The sequence below is a fragment of the Schistocerca gregaria genome, chromosome 4 (assembly GCF_023897955.1).
Source record: "Schistocerca gregaria isolate iqSchGreg1 chromosome 4, iqSchGreg1.2, whole genome shotgun sequence".
Lineage (NCBI taxonomy): Eukaryota > Metazoa > Arthropoda > Insecta > Orthoptera > Acrididae > Schistocerca > Schistocerca gregaria.
Genome location: NC_064923.1, coordinates 157,102,919 through 157,118,151, shown reverse-complemented (window position 1 = coordinate 157,118,151; position 15,233 = coordinate 157,102,919).

Genomic DNA, 15,233 nt, shown 5'->3' with positions numbered 1-15,233 from the left:
TACCCTAAACCAATAAGATACTTAGTTACTGGAATCACTTAATATTTTAAAAGTTTAAAAATCTTCAATTCTCTACATAATTTTTACATGCAATACAATTTGCAATACATCGTCCGAACAAAAGATTTACACAGAATAACGTCCGCTCTGAAATAGTGTAACACATTGTAGCAAATGAATTTCATCTCTGGGAGGTCCTTTGACTCAGGGCTGCACTGTACATACGCTGTCGCTTTACACTGCACATGAGAGAAACTTCAATTGCAGTGTTTATATTTTTCTGTGTTTTCATCGTAGTACGTGTATTTTCATGCGTCTTTTTCTGTTTGAAGTGTAAATCCATTCAATCTTTAACACTGTAGTTGCTCATTTGTTTCGTTTCGAAGGCAACAGTGCGGTCTTTCAGTTAGCCAGTCAGTCAGGCTCTAGCTCTCGGCTGATATAAAATTACAGACAACTAAGTTAAGTGTTTATCTTTTACTGTGTTTTTCTCGTAGTATATTTATTAAATTTTCTGTTTAAGATTCAATCTCACGTTTTTGTGTGGGTGAATCTATTCAGTCTACTGCACAATAATTTTTCAATGAATAGTCAACTACATAGATCACTAACGCATCAGCGTCCGTTGGTGACACATCAGGAGGGGAGCAGGTTGCATATCTAGGATTCAGTCTTCTTTTATCGTTTGCTTTATTAGCTAGACTTGCTAAAATAGTTAGAATTGGTGCATGCTTTGTGCAGATAGAGGATGAGCTGGCCGCAGTTCGCGAACAGCTGAATAGCTGAAATCGCTTTCGGATATGGTCAGTCACTTATGCCTGCTGCCTCAGGGTGTAGCTGTGGTGGAGATTCTGGTATGTCACATGGGACATCCCAGATGTTGCTTGTTTTGCCCGCAGGCTCAGTTTCCGAGGCATCTCCTAGTGTACCCAGACGTGGTGGGTCTGCCCTTACAGGGGGGAGGGGTGAGAGGCATAGAACGTCATGCGAAATTATTTTGAACACATTCTATGAAAACTGTCTTGTGCAGCATGCTTGGCAGCCCAAGAGCAATGTAAATATCTTAGATCTTTTGGCTGCAAAAAAGCCGGACCTAAGCGGCAATTATTATGTCATTACAGCAACAATAGTTACGAAAGTTAATAAATTGGTATGAGAGCTAGAGAGAGAAGATGGCATTTGTTGGCATTAAACGTAGACAGGGAATCGATATTCCTTTAGGGTGTAAGAGGAATTACAGGTTAAGAGTAATCAGACCGTAAATCGTGGTCCGGTGAGTGATATGACTAGTAAGTGGATAAATAATGGAAAGAACCGCGATGGTTTAATAACGTAAGTCGTAAGATTCAGAGGAAACAGGGACTGTTGCACTCTGGGATCAAGAGAAAGCGCACAAATTACAAAAAGCAATGAGTGGTAGAAATTCCTTCGTTCGTGGAAATATCTTTGAGCGAAGCGCACAGTAAATAGCACCGTCACACCTTAGGAAAGATCTGGCACAGAACCCGCGAAAATACTAGTAATGTGTAAAACCGCTAAGTGTGCCTAACGCTTCGACTCAGGGCCCTTAAATTTAACGTTCAAGAAATCGTTCACACAGAAGAATCGTGCAAACATACCGTCCTTCGACCATCGGACGACGCTGTATGGACGACATAGTAATAAGCATCCCTGGCATAGAGAAACAAGTGAAAGATTTGGAAGAAAATGAATTACCAGGTCCGGATGGAATCACAGTTCGTTTTTACAAAGAGTACTGTACGACATTGGCCGCGTAACTAGATTGCATTTGTCGCTAATCTCTCACCGAGCACAAAGTCCCAAGTGACTGGAAAAAGGCGCAATGGACTTCATAATATAAGAAAGGTAATAGAACCGTCCCCCATAAAACAAACCAAAATGCATAACTTCGGTTTATTGCAGAATCGTTGAATGAATTCACAGTTCTAATATAATAAACTTTCTCGAGACTGAGATGCTTATGTCCAAGAATCAACATAGTTTTCAGAAAGCATCGCCCGTGTGAAGCTCAACTCTCTCTTTTGTCGCTTGGCACACTGCGAACTACGGATTAAGGCCAATGGGCAGATTCCAAATTTCTAGATTTCAGGAAAGTATTTGACACGGTGCCCTACTGCAGGCTGTTAATGAAGGTACGAGTATATGGAATAAGTTCAGATATGTTGTCTACGACTGCGAAGTCGATCAGAGAGAATGTGTTGTTAGGTATGCCCTAGGGAAGTGTGGTAGGACCGCTGTTTCTCTCTATATACGAGGACTATTCCGAAAGTATGGAACAATAGGTCGCGAAATGGAAACCAAAGTAAAAATCAAAACTGTTTCATTTGCAAAAGTTAGCTGCAACGTACAGCTATTGATATCCATAGTCACCTATCCGACTTAGACGTTTGTCATAGCGTTGTACCAACTTTCCAGTACCCTCGTTATAGAAGGCAGCCGTTAGCGTTTTCCCCCAAATCTATACGCTGACTACAGTACGTTGTCTGTTCCAAAATGTTGTTTTCATAGCAGGCGGTTTATGTGAGCAAAGACGAAACTCAGAGGGAGACAATTACGGGCTGTATTGTTGGTAATCAAACATTTCCAATTGAAAACGATGCAGGAGCATCTTCATTGCCCCTGCAGATTGCGGCTCAGAATTGTCTTGAAGAAGGAAACGCACGACAGTTATGTAATGTTGGCTGCATAGCTTCAGACGAAATTTCTCACTAGGCCCTCGTACTTGATGGGAGACACTACTGTTCTAGGTATCTTTACTTTCCGAATAACCCGGTAGGGGACTCCCTGGGAGGAGTTGATCATGAGAAAAAGATTAAATAAATAACGAAATAATAACGTTCTATGAGTCGGAACGTGGAATATCAGAAGCTTGAACATGGCAGGGAAGCTAGAAAATCTGAAAAAGGAAATGAGAAGTCTTAATCTAGATACATTAAGCGTCAGTGAAGTGAAATGGAAAGACGACGATGATTTTTGTACTGATGAGTATATGGTAGTATTAACAGCAACAGAAAATGGTGTAACGGGGGTAGGAGTCATTTAAATAGGAAGGTAGGGCAGAGAATGTGGTACTGTGAGCAGTCCAGTGGTCTAGTGATAGGGATGTTGTTATCATAACCGACCGCAAACCATCATTGACATCCATAGTCCAGGTATACATGTCGACTTCGAAAGCTGAAGATGAAGAGATGGAAGAAAAAAAATTGTTCAAATGGTTATGAGCACTATGGGACTTAACATCTGAGGTCATCAGTCCCCTAGAACTTAGAACTACTTAAACCTGACTAACCTAAGGACATCACACACATCCATTCCCGAGGCAGCATTCGAACCTGCGACCGTAGTGGTCACGCGGTTCCAGACTGAAGCGCCTAGAACAGCACGGCCACCACGGCCAGCAGATGGAATAAGTATATGAGGATATTGAAACGGTAATGCACTATGAAAGAAGAAGATGAAAATATAATGACCATACAGGACTGGAATGCAATTGGAGGGGAAGGAGCAGAAGAATAGGTTACACGACAATATGCGTTTGGGACGAGGAATGAGACAGGAGAAAGACTAATCGAGTTCTGTAGTAAATTTCACCTAGCAATAGTAAGTAACCTATTCAAGAATCACAAAAGGAACAGTTATACTTAGGGAAGGCCGGATAATACGGGAAGATTTCAGTAACATTACATAATGGTCAGACAAATGTTCCAGAATCAGATACTGGACTGCAAAGCATACCCAGGAGCAGTCAGACTCAGATCACAAATTACTAGTGATGAAGAGTAGGCTGAAGTTAAGAAATTTGTCAAGCGGAATAATACGCAAAGAAGTGTGATACGGAAGTACTAAGGAATGACGAGACACGCTTGAAGTTCTCTATAGCTATAGATACAGCAAATAAGGAATAGCTCAGAAGACAGCACAGTTGAGGAGGAATGGAAATCTGTAAAAATTGGAACCACAGAAGTTGGAAAGAAAAACATTGGTACAAAGAAGTTGACTAAGAGGAAACCATGGGTAACCGAACAACTTCAGTTCATCGATAAAAGAAAGAAGTACAAAAGTGTTCAGGGAAATTATGGAATGTAATACAAGTGGTTGAGGAATGAAATAATTAGGAAGTCAAGGAAGCTAAGACAAAATGGGTGCATGAAACATGCGAAGAAATCGAAAAACAAATGAGTGTCGGAAGGACTACCTCAGCATATAGAAAAGTGAAAACAATTTTCTGTGAAACTAAAGTCAAGACTGGTAGCATAAATAGTAGAACGGGAATTCCACTGTTAAATGGAGAGGAAAGAGCGGAGAGCTGGAAGAATACGCTGAAGGCCTGTTTCAGGGGTAAGATTTGACTGATGTGATAGAAGAAGAAACAGGATTCGATTTCGGTCAGGTGAGGGATCAAGTATTAGAATCATAAATTAAAAGAGCTTTGGATTGAAGTTCAAATAAGGCAGAAGAAAAAGATAACATTCTATCAGAATTTCTAAAATCATTGGGGAAACTGGCAACGAAACGACTATTCACTATGGAGTGAATTTGAGAGAGATTTCGAGAATCTGAAGACTGCAAGAGCTGAGAAGCGTGTGAATTATCGCACAATCAGTTAACAGCTGATACATCTAAGATGCTGACTAGAATGATATACAGAAGAATAGAAAAGAAAGTTTAGGATTCGTTAGATGACGTTTAGGAAACGTAAACGTACCACATAGGCTATTTTGTCGTTGCAGTTGTTATTGGAAGCGAGACTAAAAAAAAAAAAAAAAAAAAAAAAAAATGAAAACACTGTCAGAGACTTTGGCGGCCTGCAAGAAGCGTTCGATAACAAAAATTGGTGCAAAATTACTGAATTCCTGAGAAAAATAGGCCTACGCTATAAAGAGAGAAACATAATGTACGCTGAAGAGCCAAAGAAACTGGTATACCTGCTTAATATCGTGCAGGGCTATCGCGAGCACGCGGAAGTGACGCGTCATGGCGTGGCATGGACTCAACTTACATCCGATGTAGTGCTGGAGGGAACTGACAGAATGAATCCCGCAGGGCTGTCCATACATCCTTAGGAGTAGGAGGGATTGGAGATCCCTTCTGAACAGCACGTTACAAGGCATCCCAGATATGCCCAACAATGTTCAAGTCTGGGGAGTCTGTTGACCAACTGAAGGGTTTTAACTCAGTAGAGTGTCCCTGGAGCCACTCTGTAGCAATTACGCGCGTGTGGGGTACTGCTGCAATTGCCGAAGTCCGTCGGGATGCACAATGCGCATGAATGGACGAAGGTGGTCAGACAGGATGCTTACGTAAGTGTCATCTGTCACAGTCTCTTCTAGACGTATCAGGGGTTCCATATCACTCCAACTGCGCACGCCGCACACCATCACAAAGCCCCTACCAGCTGAAAGTCCCTGCTGATGTGTAGGGTCCATGGGTTCATGAGGTTGTCTCCATACCTGCACATTTTCATCTACTCGATAAGATTGGAAACGAGACTCACCAACCAGGCAACATATTTCCCGTCATCAACAGTCCAATGTCGATGTTGACGGGCCCAGGCAAGGCGTAAAGCTCTGGGTCGTGCAGTCATCAAGGGTGCACTAGTGGGCCCTCGGCTACGAAATCCCATATCGATGTCGTTTCGTTGAATGGTTCGCACGCTTCCACTTGTTGGTAGTGCAGCATTGAAATCTGCAGCAATTTGATGAAGGGTTGCACTTTCGTCACAATGAGCGATTCTTTTCAGTCATTGTTGGTCCAGTTGTTGCAGGAATTTTTTCCGGCCGCAGCGATATCGGACACCTGATGTTTTACCGGATTCCTCATATCCATGATACACTCGTGAAATAGTCGAACGGGACAAGCTCCACCTCATCGCTTCCTGAGAGATGCCATGTTTCATAGCCTTTACGCCGATTAAAACACCACGTTCCAACCCACTTAAATCCTCCAGAATGAGATCTTCACTCTGCAGCGGAGTGTGCGCTGATATGAAACTTCCTGGCAGATTAAAACTGTATGCCCGATGGAGACTCGAACTCGGGACCTTTGCATTAAGCGGGCAAGTGCTCTACCGTCTGAGCTACCGAAGCACGACTCACGCCCGATCCTCACAGCTTTACTTCTGCCAGTATCTCGTCTCCTACCTTCCAAACTTTACAGAAGTTCTCCTGCGAACCTTGCAGAACTAGCACTCCTGAAAGAAAGGATATTGCGGAGATATGGCTTAGCCACAGTCTGGGGGATGTTTCCAGAATGAGATTTTCACTCTGAAGCGGAGCGTGCGCTGATATGAAACTTCCTGGCAGATTAAAACTTTGTGCCCGACCGAGACTCGAACTCGCGAACTTTGCCTTTCGCGGGCAAGTGCTCTACCACCTGAGCTACCGAAGCGCGACTCACGGCCGGTCCTCACAGCTTTATTTCTGACCGGGCGTGAGTCGTCCTTCGGTAGCTCAGGTGGTAGAGCACTTGTCCGCGAAAGGCAAAGTTCCCGAGTTCGAGTCTGGGTCGGTCACACAGTTTTAATCTGCCAGGAAGTTTCACTTAAATTTTGTCATTGTAGCAGCAGTAATCGATCTAAAAATTGCGCCAGACACTTGTTGTCTTGCATACGCGTTGCCGACGGCAGGACCGTGTCCTAACTGCTTACATATTTCTGTCTTTGATTACGCATGCCTGTACTAGTTTCATTGGCATTTCAATGTGAAATATGTACAGAGCCAAGAGTGAATAATAAGTGTGGATGACCAAGAACGAAATGCTTGGATTCAAATAGGTGTAAGACTGGGATATAGTGTTTCGCTCATATTGTTCAATCTGAGTCGAAGAAGCAATGATGGAAATGAAAGAAAGGTTCAGGACTACAATTAAAATTCAAGGTGAAAGGATATCAATGATACGATTCGCTGATGGCATTGCTATCCTGAGTGAAAATGAAGAATTACATGACCTGCTGAATGGAATGAACAAGATTGAGGGTAAATCTAAGAAAGACGAAAGTAGTGATAAGTAGCAGAAATGGGAATAGCGAGAAACTTAACATCAGGATTGAAGGTCACGATGTAGTTGACGTTAAGGAATTCTGCAAAATAATCAATGGATGACATCAAAAGCAGCACTGGCAAAAAGGCATTGTAGGACAAGAGAGGTCAACTAGTATAAAACATACGCCTTAATTCGAGGAAGAAATTTCTGAGAATGTACTTTTGGAGCGTAACATTTCGTGGTAGTAAAAATGGACTCTGGAAAGCCGGAACAGAAGAGAATCGAAGCATTCGATATGTGCTGCTAAAGACGAATGCTAAAAATGGACTGATAAGATAAGCAACCTTGAGGCTCTTTGCAGAATCAGAGAGGAAAGAGATATGTGGAAAATACTGACAAGAAGAATGACGTGATGACTGGATATCTTTAAAGACATCAGTGAGTGACTTCCATGTTAATAAAGGGAGCTGTCGAACGTAAAAACTTTAGGGGAAGGCAGAGACTGGAATACATCCAGCAAATAAATGAGGACGTATGTTGCAAATGCTACTCTGAGATTAAGAGTTTGGATCAAGGGAGGAAATCTTGGCAAAAGAGAGAGATACATATTTTTTTACATGGCTCATAAAGATGTTTGGTAAGTTTCCAGACACTGGGTTCCTTTTTCCAGTCCCTCACCTTGTAAATAGTAAATTGTTCATTTCTCTTATAATGTCTAGCACCTTGACTGCTTCTTTGATGTATTCATGTGGAAGTACACTGTGCGTCGTAAGATTTTGTTTTGTAATTTTTATTCCTACAGTTATTGGTGTATAGTAATACATTACATCAACCGACAGGAAGGCGGTTGTGTATGGAATCTGAATGTATTTTAAGCACTGTTTCAATTGTGTTGTGTTTCTTTCAGACGTATCCACTTACAATTTGTAGTTTTCTTATAAGACTATCAATATATATCTAGCAAGTTGGTTTCTGGGAGCGTTTGTATGATTCTCAATTGCTGTTACAGTGAGGTCTTTCTTGTGTAGATTTGTTAGTATTCGATAGAAAGTGCACTGGGATTTGTGTGCTACATTTTATTTTTTCGTTGTCTTCTAGTGTATGTGCAGTGTCTTTCAAAGTTTTTCTCAACTTTTTTTTGCTATCTGTTTGATGGGTCTGATTTTTGATTTCTAATTTTATTTTATTCTGTCTTATTGATGTATTCCACTTTATCCGTGAGACATACTAGTGTCTTTATCTACCCTTGGGAGGACGGTGTTGAAAAAACTTAAGAAGAAACTACATGACTACACCCATACAATCACAAGAAAGAAACAATTCTTAAATGAACATATATATTACCATCTACTCCCAGTTTCTTTCGTAAATAGGGACAACTACTCGTAAAACGGCCCACATCAACATCATCTGCAGACGAGATCGTCGGAGTTACTGAGCGACAGGCTAACACTTTGAAGGTTTCCAGCTTCCAAACGAAACGTGGGAGAAATTTGATGTAAATTGATTTTTACACGGCTGTTTAAAACACATCTGATACAGGGCAAAATAATGTTCTGTTTTAAAAATTGTAACCTGTTGCCGTAACTATGTGTAACTATATTCACAGCCCCACAAAAATGCAACTTTTCTCATGTTAACCTGTCTTAATAAATATTCCTGTCGCCTATTATTTTGTAAGTTACTGAGGTCTACACTTTATCTGAAACATCCTGTACATGTCTCTCTCCTACTGTCTCCTTTTCCTTCCATTGATTTACAGTATATCCCATTGTCACTGTCTACTCTCTCACTTTTGATGTCTCCTTCTCTCTTTCTATTCCACTGCCACTTTCTCAACCATATCTATACCCAGCAGTAACTTATTTCTCCTCCTACACCCATATCTTAAAAAATTTGGTCGAGGATGAGCCCTCCCCGATGGATACATGTTAAAATTCGGTGGCTAGGAGGGATCAAACACCCTCCAACCCTATAGAATGAATGATAAAAATTCGACGATGTGCGATGCATGTAAATTGTAGAAGTGTACATACTTACGACTAGTACTTTTCATACCAAAAACATCATGGTCTCTGCTGGTTTTCTCGGGAACCAGCATTGTGAAAGTGGTACTTCTGAAAGCCGCCCAAGGTCCATCCTAGACCACACCGAAAGTAAAGTAACCAACCGATATGCTCAATTTGCCTAGGCTGGGTGAAGTGTACAGTGTTGAAATTTTGCTCCTATACTGCATGATAGCTACAGTTTGTCCGTTCTTCCGCTAGGTATACAGATGGTCGTAATGCCAAGGGCATCCAAAGCACTTGACCCTTACCTCTGTGATGAACAGAACTCCTGGTATGAGCCCCTGAATAATCGCATTTTCGAGCGCTGTTTTTGAACTTATTGGTATCACGCAGTTTCGTGCACCGACCTGTATGTATGTATGCACAAACAGCAGTATACTTACTGCTAACTGATCTACAATTTTTGTAGTGCTATGGATCCTTAAATGTTTCAAAGGTCCGTAACATCTGTTCCAAGTATTGTAAGTTTGACGCTTGACAGAAATCGGGCACTGACGTCACAACGCACTAAACTATTTATTTCTATGGAGATAAAATGTGCCTCTTTAACCACGGACATGTTAAGAATAATCATGTGTTGGGAAAATTTCCGGGCTGGGATTTCAACCGCCATCTTCCCAAATACAATATCTTACGACTCCACCGAATCAAACAGTATTCACTAATACAGGAAAGCGGAGCTTCGTTAATTAAAACTGTCGTTAAGGAGTTGACTAGAGACAGCGTAATGAGGGGTTCAATTGATGCAAAATTCGTAAAGGTTGTATGTACTTACATCTCACAAAATGCTGTAGCTAATATTGGATATAATTTGCGATATGTTATGCACTGGATAAATGGAATTATGGGCCATATTATCTGTCGCCATATCATACATCCATAGATAAACAACTACTTTATCACAATACATCATACGTCACTTTCAAGCTATCACATAATTTATTTGTTCTATATAGTTGAACATAAGCGATTCTTTGTTGATATTTCTGAAAACTCACTGTTGTTTTGCTTAGGAAACAACAAGATACAGAGAATCGAGCACGAAGTGGGGTGGGGACCATCCATTTTCTAAGGAGTGACCGGCGCCCCCCCCCCCCCCCCTACAGCACGCGCTGGCCAGCAGTGTGGAGGATGGGGTCGGTGTGGGGGGTGAGTCGAGTTTATTCCAGAAGCACGGCCGCGGAACTTCCTGTTTCTTTGCGCGCCAGGCGGCCATAACTAAAACAACGCCGGCACTGTTTCTCGTCGGCAGTCCTCTCCGGGGGCTAACTCCTCTTGTTTTATGCCCCGAGTTATTTATTTAAATGCGGACAGTTTTTCGTGCATGGAATCTTGGATGAAAGGCCGATAACCGTACACTGGCGAACCGCAGAAGAGCCACGCCAGTAGATAACAGAAAAGAAAGAAAAAGATTATCAAAAACAGTAATACACTGGCGCGAGGAAGACGAGATGGAAGAGAAAAAAAAGAAGTTTGTGAAGGAAAGAAAAACAGTTTTTACGTTGTGGTCAGGGTCGTTCTGATATGCATGCATATCTTGGTTACAGCGTTGCAATCTATGTAAATATCTGAGCGGGGCTTCTGCAGTGGACTGGGAACTTCTTGTCTGAACAAGGGAGCTACGGTGATCGTATCCGCAGCGCCATCACCCCTTCGATCCCAGTACTCCCTCTGTCGACAGCAGTGCAAAAGTTCCCGTTCTTCCACCATCCTACGACGTTTCCTCTTCAGACTATATTCTAAGTTACCTATTTAATTACTCAGTAGAAATGAACATTATTTTTTACATTTCGTGCTTCTCACAATTTTCAGGAATTCACATTATTCTAACTCGTTAGAATTATGCTGCAGCATGCATTCTTTATTGATACGAGTTGCGATAGAAGTCTTCAGTCGACGTCAATCCTTGCGAAACTTCTTGGAGAAGACTAGTAGCACTAGATTGTTCAGAAAACTGTTGGGGAGCTAAAATAATTTTCAAACGCTATTATACGAGAGTTAAAGAAAACGGGAATGACCGGGCCAAAAAAACACTGGTTATTATTTCATGTAAATAACAAATTATTGATAAGTTAAATTTAACTTAAAATGAAAGAAATAAATACTACGATTTAAATCTTAAAGCCACATTTTAAAACAAATATACAGTTCTTATAATAATAATAATAATAATAATAATAATAATAATAATAATAGATAAAAGTTCAGGTGAAATTTGCAGTTTAAGTCTTAACGCCACAGCTTGGCGAAATAGGACTGGAAGGTTATTCTTGTCAGATTACTATAGTCAAACGAAGCCACACTTAATACTCGTCTTGCGTAGCGTGTCGGCTCTGCATGGATGCAAGAGGTGCATAGAGATGGTAATTTTTAATGTAACAGCCGTATCCGGGAGATCGGTTCAGGGTGAAGCAGACGAATCAGGTTCCGAGCAACATGAGGCGGCAGTCCATACAACCCTATAAACAGGCGGGGACACTAACCAATGATCGGACGGCCACAAAGTTGCCCCTTTCCACAGCCCGAGGCCCACACTAGCTGGCGGACGCGTTTAAGACAGATCCCGCCAACTGACTGACACGCCCCACAACCACTCTTCCAACAGCCAGTTTCCCGTATCGGGTGGATGCGGCTTTCGCAGACCAACTCAGATCTCACATAGGAACCCAGTTTCACAAACAACTCGGCACTAACGTGCCACTACGCTGTCTGCGACCAACTGTCTTCCCATCCAGCGACACAACTAACAGCCAGCACTTCCTCCTAGACCGACTTCGACCAAAGGTGCTTACTGAACAAATAGTAAATCGATAACAAACTCGAGCCAGTGGCGACAGACAAGATCCAAGCGAAGTAAAATATGGCGCCTCTGCTCAACTGTATTTATGATTGTAACGTAATGCAATACCAAACATACAAGATAAAAGGCTTATGAAATGTCTACATGTACTTTACACTGCAGGAATTATATCAACCATAGTTACACACACACACACACACACACACACACACACACACATGTAGTGATTTTTAGATTACTAGATCGTGTTGACAAGAATTTTTGGTTAAAAAAGTTTCATTTGCCAAAATACAAGCAAAATATTTTGGCACGTTTGTGGCACGCCATACATCTAAGGTAAAACATCTAGAATCTTTGTGTTGTCTCATGAGTACTGGACTATACAAAGTAAGTCATCCTCTCTAAAGGCACACGATTCACATCTAAAAAAACTAAAAACTAAACTCCTCTCGAAAAGGCCACGCCCCTAACACTACCGACCGGCCGCCGTGTCATCCTCAGACTACAAGTGTCACTGAATGCGAATATGGAGGGGCATGTGGTCAGCACATCGCTCTCCCGGCCGTATGTCAGTTTCCGAGACCGGAGCCGCTACTTCTCAACCAAGTAGCTCCTCACTTTACCTCACAAGGGCTGAGTGCGCACGATTTACAGCAGTACTCCTTTACTCGTGCAGTACATTTTGAAAGTTTCTGTAATTATTCACACAATCACGAAACGATGTTGGGAACTCATTTATATTGGCAGATCGACAGCGATGCTACTTTGCACAGATGAAGCATGGACAGATCCACTGCCGAATTTGTGTAGTGTGCAATTCGTTTGTCTATGAATAAGTACAAAAACTATTTCCATATGTTCCATACTCCTTGAATAAAGGAGTACTGATGTAAATCATTTGCCATTGGTGAGAATGAGTGTAACAGTAGTCCTGTTGTTCAGTGATGTAATAGTAAAACAATAATGAACTTGTAGGTATTCCACCTTATATGTACGGTGTGTAAGAAGTGTTCCACAGAGTTATTAGCTTTTACTTTGGTGAACAGAACTTTTTTTTTAAACAGCTTGTCAGTATGGCATAGTTCCCTCAAAACCAATGCATAAATCTTTTTCAGTAACAGTTTATGCGCAAAATACATAGCGGTTTCCAGTTTGGCTCATAAATAGATCGCTATGCCGTAAGGCGTTAGTAAATGTAATAATAGCAAGTTACTGAAAGCAATTAAAATGGAGGCATGTGATGCAAATATTCAACTTCGTACACTCTTGAAATCAGTTTACACAGAGAGCAACACAAGTATCAAAAGCAAATATCGGTATTCTATATATATTAATTCATCCATTTGATGATAGCATAGTGGAATAAAAAGAGATCGATAAGTGGCACCTATACTGAACTATAAGGCACTAAGACTAAACTGATTTCTTTTGAAAACAGGGATCCAGTCCGTAGCAGAATTACAGGAGCAAATTGAATTTTGACCAAGTATCATCTTCCATTTATTTAGAGCTGTTTTTGGGAAGTTTTAGTCCTGGTGACTGTATTACAGGTAAAACGCTGGACTGTGTAGCGAAAGGAACTAATAAACATTATAGAATGGACAATGCAAATGCTTAAACAGTCACTGAAAATCAGCAGAAATACAGAAATTAAATTTATTGAGCCTTTAGTATACTTAATAATGTGAATTATTGACATCTACTAAAGGTGAAGCAAAAAGATACTGCTTATATTCCAAACGATAAGTAAGCTCTTTCAAATTTAAATGGTGCCTGGTGACAGTCCCATGTCACTAGCTTTCGGTTCTTGACCAAATGTTGTCTTAGCTGGACGAGTCGCCTGGCCAAAGGCATTTAGGAAGCATTTATAAACTGAAATACTTGTATTTTTTTGTGTGCTGGCTTTCAGCTTTCTAGGCTATTATCAAATTAAGACTGAACAGACAGTTCACACAACATCAGTGAGAGCTTCTAGCTGTATAGAAACTGTTATTTCGAAAGATATGTTACATTTGAAGATTACAAACCAACACGAAAAACACATAAATACAAAGCTTCAATTTGACATGAATACAAAACAATAAATATTCTCTAATATTGCACTGCATGTTCTAGACACTAAATATTTGAGTACAAATACTTAAACACAATGTTTGACTGATCTAAACATATTGCACCACACAAGGTATACGGATAAATGGTAAAGTCTCTTACTCCTCAATAAATATAAACTGTCATAAGCTTATCGAAATATTCAGGGAGAACGTCTCTATAGGAATTAAATTTATACGAATATAAAAAGCAAATCAATACACCAATAGTCTACTTCCCCAGAATATTACGACATAAAAACCCAGTGGTTGGTAAATATGAAGAACTGGAAAGGAAGATTGCGAGAAGAGGTAGACAATGCAATGTTGGGAGTGGGATACAATTACGGAATTTAGAACAAACATATCATCTTACAATTAAAACAACGTTAACTGTCTGCTGTCATTATAGAAATAGAGATTAAGGCATCTATATCATAAACGAATAAGGATTTTGTTTGAAACTAATGTTACTGATCGCCATAATTTCGAGCAGTGCTCGATTTCTGGTTTTATTTGATCTATTTATGACCTCACAATTGAAATCGTATGGATGGTGTTCACTAAGAACATGCTCAGCAAAACTGTAATGTCTTTAGTTTAGTCTCAACTCCCTTCATGTTCAGTTAGTCTGTCATTTATGTAGCCTTACCTGATGCACCAACGTATAATTTTTTACGAGACATCTGTAAAGACTGTGAATTAAACTCTCTTTTGTTTTATTATTTACTTATTTATTTATTCACGTTGTGCCCATCCTGCAGTGAAAGTGCATACGTCAACACAATCTAATGAAAGGAAGTAGCTAAAAATAGACATACAAATGGAATATATAAATATGCTTTATGAGAACATGACAGATGGCCGGGCATTGCTTTGGTGAAGGAAAAGTCTGAAATCATTTAGAAAATCCTAAATCAAGGTGACAGGATGGAGTAAATTCCATTCTTCCGAGTTTTTCTCAGTGTCTTAACAATTTCATTTCTCCATTCGGTTCGTCGCTATTGTGCGATGTTCTCTGATATAAACACAATTTTTCTATGCCTTTTACTGCACATATCAAGGACACTGACTGGTAATTTCCGATCCATGAGCTTGCTGCTGTTGCCCCTGCAATAACTTCAGTCAGTTTAGAAAGCTGACTCCATGACCATTAACATGTCACTATCAACCTTGTACGTCTTCATGTTCTCCCCTCAGCCCATAAAACTTAGTGTGCTTACCACCATGATGAATGAGACGGCGTTGAACTCAGAACCGTGACAAGACATT